Source organism: Macaca fascicularis, chromosome 1 (assembly GCF_037993035.2).
Source record: "Macaca fascicularis isolate 582-1 chromosome 1, T2T-MFA8v1.1".
In the NCBI taxonomy this organism is placed as follows: Eukaryota; Metazoa; Chordata; class Mammalia; order Primates; family Cercopithecidae; genus Macaca; species Macaca fascicularis.
The window spans coordinates 206,485,706-206,492,037 of NC_088375.1; positions in this window are offsets into that span (position 1 = coordinate 206,485,706).

Consider the following 6,332-nt stretch of genomic DNA (forward strand, 5'->3'; position numbering starts at 1 on the left):
GACAGGACCACTAGAGGGCTCCTTGGTCTAGCGGTAATGCCAGTGCCCGGGAATGCACCCATTACTTAGCAGACCTTGGTCTAGCAGTAGCGCCAGTGCCTGGGAAGGCACCCATTACCCATTACTTAGCAGGCCGGGAAAGGGAGTCTCCCCTTCCTCTGGGGAGTTAGAAAAGACTGCTCCACCACTTCTTGTGGAATGCCTGACAGTCAAGCCCGCTGGCAGCCATCTGGAGGCCTGAAAGTCTCCCTGTGATGCTGTGCTTCAGCAGTCATATTCCTGGTCCACTTTCACGTTCCGCCCTGTACACCTTGCTCTGCCTTCTAGATAGCAGTAGCAGAATTAGTGAGAATATTAGTCTTTGATCTCTCCAAGAAATGCATAGAATAATGACATAAGCTGTCCTCTCTCTCTCCACCTCAACTACCAAACAGGGAAGGGCCCCCGTCTGGAGGACACGTGATTCGCGTGACCCTTACCTATCATTGGAGATGACTCACACTCCTTACCCTGTCCCCTTGCCTTGTATACAATAAATAACAGCACAGCCGGACATTCTGGGTCACTACCGGTCTCCGCATCTTGACGGTAGTGGTCCCTGGGGCCCAGTTGTCTTTTTTTTTTTTTTTTTTCCCCCGAGACAGAGTCTCGCTCTGTCGCCCAGGCTGGAGTGCAGTGGTGCGATCTTGGCTTACTGCAAGCTCCCCCTCCTGGGTTCATGCCATTCTCCTGCCTCAGCCTCCTGAGTAGCTGGGACTACAGGCACCTGCCACCACGCCCGGCTAATTTTTTTTTTGGTATTTTTAGTAGAGACAGGGTTTCACCGTGTTAGCCAGGATGGCTACGGATCTTCCAACCTCGTGATCCGACCGCCTCGGCCACCCAAAGTGCTGGGATTACAGGTGTGAGCCACCGTGCCCGGCCCAGCTATCTTTTCTTCTATTTCTGTCTTTTGCCTTTATTTCTACAATCTCGTCTCCACACACAAGAAAAACCCACAGGCCCTGTAGTGCTGGTCCCCACACAGGTGTGAGCCACCACACCTGACCAATAATGAGGTACTTTTGTAGGTGTAGTGGCTCACGCCTGTAATCCCAACATTTTGGGAGGCCAAGGTAGGCAGGCAGATCACTTGGGTCCAGGAGTTTGACACCAGTCTGTACATCGTGGCAAAACCCTGTAATTACAAAAAAACACAAAATTAGCCAAGTGTGGTGACACACGCCTACAGTCCCAGCTACTTGGGAGGCTGAGGTGGGAGGATCACCTGAACCTGGGGAAGTCAAGGCTGCAGTGAGTGGTGACTGTGCCACTGCACTCCAGCCTGGGCAACAGAGTAAGACCCTGTCTCAAAAACAAACAAAAAAGAGGTACTTCCACCCTGCTATATTATATTGCTGAGTTGGAAAACTCCAATAAATATAATCCCAAATGATTTTTTTGGGGGTGGAGTAGCAGACATACAAGCACTTTTCACAAAGCAAATATTAAAATAGTATATATATATATATGCCGGGCGCGGTGGCTCAAGCCTGTAATCCCAGCACTTTGGGAGGCCGAGATGGGCGGATCACGAGATCAGGAGATCGAGACCATTCTGGCTAACACAGTGAAACCTCGTCTCTACTAAAAAATACAAAAAACTAGCCGGGCAAGGTGGCGGGCGCCTGTAGTCCCAGCTACTCGGGAGGCTGAGGCAGGAGAATGGCGTAAACCCGGGAGGCGGAGCTTGCAGTGAGCTGAGATCCGGCCACTGCACTCCAGCCTGGGCGACAGAGCGAGACTCCGTCTCAGAAAAAAAAAAATAGTATATATATATAATTTTTTTTTTGGACGGAGACTCGCTCTGTCGCCCAGGCTGGAGTGCAGTGGCGTGACCTTGGCTTACTGCAAGCTCCACCTCCTGAGTTCACACCATACCATTCTCCTGCCTCAGCCTCCCGAGCAGCTGGGACTACAGACGCCCACCACTACGCCCGGCTAATCTTTTGTATTTTTAGTACAGATGGGGTTTCACCGTGTTAGCCAGGATGGTCTCCATCTCCTGACCTTGTGATCTGCCTGCCTCTGCCTCCCAGTGTTGGGATTACAGGCATGAGCCACTGCGCCTGGCCTTAAAGTTTTTAAATTTATTTTTTTTTGAAACGAGGTCTCGCTCTGTCACCCAGGCTGGAGTGCAGTGGCCCAATCGTGGCTCACTGCAACCTTCACCTCCCAGGTTCAAGCAATTCTGTGCCCCAGCCTTCCGAGTAGCTGGGATCACAGGCGCTTGACACCACACCAAGGTTTTTTTTTTTTTTTTTTTTTTTTTCCCCAGTAGAGACAGGTTTCACCGTCTTGGCTGGTCTTGAACTCCTGACCTCGTGATCCACCCACCTCGGCCTCCCAAAGTGCTGTGATTACAGGCGTTGAGTCACCGCGCCAGGCCTAATTTATTTTTTGAGATGGAATCTCGCTCTGTCACCTAGGCTGGAGTGTGGTGGCACGATCTCAGCTCACTGCAACCTCCGCCTCCCGGGTTCAAGCAATTCTCCTGCCTCAGCCTACAGAGTAGCTGGGATTACAGGTGCGCACCACCATGCCCAGCTAATTTTTTGTATTTTTCGTACAGACGGGGCTTCATCATGATGGCCAAGCTGGTTTTGAACTCCTGACCTCAAGTGATCCGCCTGCCTTGCCCTCCCAAAGTGCTAGGATTACAGGCATGAGCCGCATATTAAATTTTTTTAACATCATATTCATTTTCCCAAGTCTCTGACATCCAGTAATCCTCCTGGTGCTAATAAAACTTTCCTGTTACCATACACCGATTCTTTGTATCAGCACTGTCCGCTGTAACTTTCTGCAATGTGAAATGTGTTGTATTTGCAGTCCCATACCACAAGTACTAGCTTGTCATTACTGACTACTTGAAATGTGGCTTGTACAACTGAGTTTATTTCGTTTTAAAAGTATATTGATTTCAACGTAAATAGCCGCATGTGGCTAGTGACCACTGTATTGCACAGGTCAGCTCTGTATGATTTTTGTAGGTCAAGTGCTTGTGAAAATCTACAGTAGGCTGGGCGCGGTGGCTCAAGCCTGTAATCCCAGCACTTTGGGAGGCCGAGACGGGCGGATCACGAGGTCAGGAGATCGAGACCATCCTGGCTAACACGGTGAAACCCCGTCTCTACTAAAAAATACAAAAAACTAGCCGGGCGAGGTGGCGGGCGCCTGTAGTCCCAGCTACTTGGGAGGCTGAGGCAGGAGAATGGCGTAAACCCGGGAGGCAGAGCTTGCAGTGAGCCGAGATCCGGCCACTGCACTCCAGCCTGGGCGACAGAGCAAGACTCCGTCTCAAAAAAAAAAAAAAAAAAAAAGAAAATCTACAGTAATATATATCATCGTTAAGAGTTATTGTGTAAGGCCGGTGCAGTGGCTCCCGCCTGTAATGCTAGCACTTTGGGAGGCGGAGCAGTGTGGATCACCTGACGTCGGGAGTTCTAAACCAGCCTGGCCAACATGGTGAAACCCTGTCTCTACTAAACGTACAAAGCTACTCAGGAGGCTGAAACACGAGAATCATTTGAACCCAGGGGGTGGAGACTGCAGGGAGCCTAGATAGAGCCACTGCACTCCAGCCTGGGCGACAAAGCAAGACTCCATCTCAAAGAAAAAAAAAAAAAAAAAAGGCTGGGCGCGGTGGCTCAAGCCTGTAATCCCAGCACTTTGGGAGGCCGAGACGGGCGGATCACGAGGTCAGGAGTTCGAGACCATCCTGGCTAACACGGTGAAACCCCGTCTCTACTAAAAAAATACAAAAAACTAGCCGGGCGAGGTGGCGGGCGCCTGTAGTCCCGGCTGCTTGGGAGGCTGAGGCAGGAGAATGGCGTAAAAACCCGGGGGGCGGAGCTTGCAGTGAGCTGAGATCCGGCCACTGCACTCCAGCCTGGGCGACAGAGCGAGACTCCGTCTCAAAAAAAAAAAAAAAAAAAAAATAAGGCCAGGCGCAGTGGCTCATGCCTGTAACCCTAGCACTTTGGGAGGCTGAGAAGGGCGGATCACGTGAGGTCAGAAGTTCGAGACCAGCCTGGCCAACATGATGAAACCCTGTCTCTACTAAAAATATAAAAATTAGCCAGGCATAGTGGCGCATGACTGTAATTCCAGTGACCCGGGAAGCTGAGGCAGGAGAATCACTGGAACCCAGGAGGCAGATGCTGCAGTGAGCCAAGGTGGTGCCACTGCACTCCAGACTGGGCAACAGAACAAAACACTGTCTCAAAAAAAAAGTGCTGGGTGTGGTGGGGTATGCCCTACTTTTTATTATTATGCAATTAATGATGTCTGAAAAGAATACCTAAGTGGCTCAGTAAGCATTTCTTTTTTCTTTTTGAGATGGAGTCTCGCTTCTTCACCCAGGCTGAAGTGCAGTGGTGTGATCTCAGTTCACTGCAACCTCCACCTCCTGGGTTCAAGCAATTCTCCTGCCTCAGCCTCCCCAGTAGCTGGGATTACAGGCATGTGCCACCACGCCCAGCTAATTTTTTTATTTTTAGTAGAGATGGGGTTTCACCATGTTGGACAGGCTGGTCTCAAACTCCTGACCTCAAGTGATCCACCCACCTTGGCCTCCCAAAGTGCTGGAATTACAGGTGTGACCCACTGCACTTGGCCTCAGTAAGCATTTCTGGAGATGGTACTGTATTAAAAAATATAGTATAGTGGGCATGTGGCTCATGCCTGTTATCCCAGCACTTTGGGAGGCTGAGGTGGGCAGATCACAAGGTCAAGAGATCGAGACCATCCTGGCCAACATGGATGGTCTAAAATTTTTGTATTTCTAGTAGAGACAACAACCCTGTCTCTACTAAAAATACAAAAATTAGTTGGGTGTGGTGGCACACACCTGTAATCCCAGCTACTCGGGAGTCTGAGGTAGGAGAATCACTTGAACCCGAGAGGCGGAGGTTGCAGTGAGCCAAGATTGCACCATTGGACTCCAGTCTGGGTAACAAGAGCAAAACTCAGTCTCTAAATAAATAAATAAATTGCCGGGCACGGTGGCTCGCCTGTAATCCCAGCACTTTGGGAGTCGGAGGCAGGCGGATCAGGAGGTCAGTAGTTCGAGACCAGCCTGGCCAACATAGTGAAACCCTATCTCTACTAAAAATACAAAAAAATTAGCCAGGCATGGCCAGGCGTGGTGGCTTACGCCTGTAATCCCAGCACTTTGGGAGGCTGAGGCAGGCGGATCACGAGGTTAGGAGAGCAAGACCATCCTGGCTAACATGGCAAAATCCTGTCTCTACTAAAAATACAAAAAAATTAGCCAGGCATGGCGGCGAGTGCCTGTAGTCCCAGCTGCTGAGGAGGCTGAGAGCAGAATGGCGTGAACCCAGGAGGTGGAGGTTGCAGTGAGCCGAGATAGCGCCACTGCACTCCAGCCTAGATGACAGAGCAAGACTGTCTCAAAAAAAAAAAAAAAAAAAAAAAAATCAGCCAGGCATGGTGGCACACGCCTATAGTCCCAGCTACTCAGGACGAGGCAGGAGAATCACTTGAACCTGGGAGGCGGAGGTTGTAGTGAGCCGAGATCGTGCCACTGCATTCCAGCCTGGGCAACACAGCAAGACTCCGTCCCAAAAAATAAATAAATAAACATTTTTAGAAATTAGCTGGGCTTGGTGGTGTGTGCCTGTAATCCCAGCTACTTGAGGCGCTGAGGCAGGAGAATCGCTTGAACACAGGAGGCAGAGGTTGCAGTGAGCCGAGATCACGCCATTGCGCTCCAGCCTGGGTAGAAAAAGCAACTGTCTCAAAAAAAAAAAAAAAAAAAAAAGGCCAGGCGCAGTGGCTCACGCCTGTAATCCTAGCACTTTGGGAGGCCGAAGCAGGCACATCACCTGAGATCAGGTGTTTGGGACCAGCCTGACCAACGGGGCAAGACCTCGTATCTACTAAAAATACAAAAAAATTTAGCCAGGCGTGGTGACGCATGCCTGCAATCCCAGCTACTCGGGAGGCTGAGGCAGGAGAATTGTCTGAACCCGGGAGGCGGAGGTTGCAGTGAGCCGAGATTGTGCCATTGCACTCCAGCCTGGGCGACAAGAGAGAAAGTCTGTCTCGGGGGAAAAAAAAAAAAATCTTCGTTTGGCATTAAAAGATCCACCCCACCTCTATTGTACTATGCAGCATTTAAAAATAATCCAGTGACTCCGAAACAGAAATACCCAAACAAAACTCAACTTTTTTCTTCCTTCTTGACAGATTTGAAGACTTTGTTAGTCACACTGACAGCTGGCTGGCACCTAAGGACATCTTGACATCACTTAAGTTGGGTTGTAGCC